General features: G+C 32.1%; 1 pseudogene; it reads left to right on the top strand.

Annotated features, from left to right (window-relative positions):
- The first annotated feature begins 359 nt into the window (after nucleotides 1–359).
- Nucleotides 360–1466, top strand: LOC111298668 (aminoaldehyde dehydrogenase 1, peroxisomal pseudogene; annotated as a pseudogene).
- Nucleotides 1467–2241: the final 775 nt, after the last annotated feature.

Below are 2241 nucleotides of genomic sequence, written 5' to 3'. Positions count from 1 at the left end.
TTTTTATTCATTTTTATTTTAGATTTTTTAATTTTTGTATTTATCATTTTTATTTTTTTTATGGTTTATCTATTGCTGAATTTTTTTTCTCCATTATCTTATTAATAACAATAATAAAAAAAAAGCTAAAAGAATGAGATTAGGATCGATGCTAATTTTTAGCTTTGGTTGATAATCAGAATTGCACTAAAACTCAATCACATTGTTTACAAATGATGGCAATTTACAGCAAGAAGGACGGCAAGAGCAACAGGGGAACAAAAGTACAGAGATTTGGGAAAGATCATAGAAAAAAAAAAAAGCTTCTTAGACACTAGTTTGAGGGTGAGAGTGAAAAAAAAAGGGCAAACTGATTTAATATGGTGGTCCAAATTTTGAGTCAAATGTTACTCATCGACAACGAGTGGAGAGAGCCTGTTCTTAAGAAGCGAATTTCAATTATCTATCATGCAATTGAACAGAACAACGGTCATATTCCAGCAGCTACAACTGAAGATGTGGAGCTTACAGTGGCTACTGCTCAGAGAGCTTTTTCTAGAAATAAAGGCAAAGATTGGGCTTCAGCTTTCGGCACTGTTTGTGCCAAGTATTTACGGGCCATCGTTTCTAAGATAATAGAGAAAAAATCTTAATTAGCAAAGCTTGAAGCAATTACTTGCGGGAAATCACTTGATGAAGTAACTTGGGACATTGATGATGTTACTAGATGTTTTGAGTACTATACATACCTTGTTAAAGGTTTAGATGCAAAGCAAAAGGTTGTTATCTCTCTTCCTATTGAGACATTTAAGAGTTATGTGCTTAAGAAACCATTTGGGATTATTGGATTGATTACTCTATAAAATTATCCACTGTTGATGGCCGTATAGAAAATAGCTCTTGCTTTGGCTGTAGGTTGTACTGCAATACTGAAGCCTTTCGAGTTGGTATCTATCACTTGTTTGGAGCTAGCTGACGTGTGTTGGGAGGTTGGTTTTCCTCCAAGTGTCCTGAACATTCTGACTGGATTGAGCCCAGAAGCTGCGATTCCTTTGGCATTTCATCCCAATGTTGATAAGATTGCCTTTACTAGAAGCACTGCAACAGGGAGCATGATAATGGAAGCGGCAGCTCAAATGGTCAAGCCTGTATCTTTAGAACTCGATAGGAAAAGCCCAATCATTTTGTTTGAGGATGTTGATCTTGATAAGGCTGTTGAATATACTACATTTAGTTGCTTTTGGACAAACGGACAGATCTGCAGTACAACATCTCGTCTTATTGCACATGAAAGCATTGTAAAAGAATTTCTAGACAAGCTTGTGAAGTGGACTAAAAACATCAAGATTTCAGATCCTATAGAAGAAAGTTGTAGGCTTGGCCCCATTGTTAGCGCAGGGCAATATGAGAAAGTATTGAAATTTATCTCAATTGTTGCGAACGAGGGTGCTATCATTTTGTGTGGTGGAGTTCGCTTTGAGATTTAGGTGACTTTTACCGATCTTTGTCTCAAGCCGCAGCTCTGAGCAGCGCCTAATTTCCAATCAAGCTATTTTAACCACTAAGTTGAGCCACGTCAAGATTTTTTTTTGTCATTTTTTTTCTGCTTATTTATTTATTGATTAAATTGAAAATATTTATTTATTTAAGTAAGCATTCTTCAATTTTTTTAATGATTCTTTTAAAATAAATTTTTTTTAAAAAAAATATTTTTGAAGAAAAGTTGAAAGTATCAATTTCCTTTGAAAGTAAATTTTAAAAAATATTTTTGAGGAAAAATTGAAAGTATCAATTTTCCTTGAAAATAAGTTTTCTAAAAAATATTTCCGAGGAAAAGTTAAAGGTATCAATTTTCTTTGGAAATAATTTTCTAAAAAAGGTTTTTTGAGGAAAAATTGAAAGTATCAAATTTTCTCGAAGTTAAAGTTTTAAGAAAATATTTTTAAGGAAAAGTTGAAAGTGTCAATTTTTCATATACAAAAGCAATGAGTTTTTGAAGAGAAAATGATTTATATCTAAAATTGAATCATTATTCTTTTTTTATTTCTTTTCCTTTTTGTTTCTTGAATTTCTTTAATGTTAAATAATCCGACGACGGAGCCTCTACAAGTGAAACAGTAGTTTCCTAGCATACTCTTGAGGTGATGAAATTTTTTCAATTTTTTGCTAAAAGTATTAGAGTTAATTAAGAATAATTTCTAATAGTTAATTACTTAGTAAATTTTTAAGGCTTATTGGATAACACAAAATTAAGCTGGTACC

Source organism: Durio zibethinus, chromosome 7 (assembly GCF_047325235.1).
Source record: "Durio zibethinus cultivar Kanyao isolate XHJ-2024 chromosome 7, ASM4732523v1, whole genome shotgun sequence".
Classification (NCBI taxonomy): Eukaryota; Viridiplantae; Streptophyta; class Magnoliopsida; order Malvales; family Malvaceae; genus Durio; species Durio zibethinus.
Note: the sequence above shows the minus strand (reverse complement) of the source record. Positions and strands in the feature narration are given on the sequence as shown.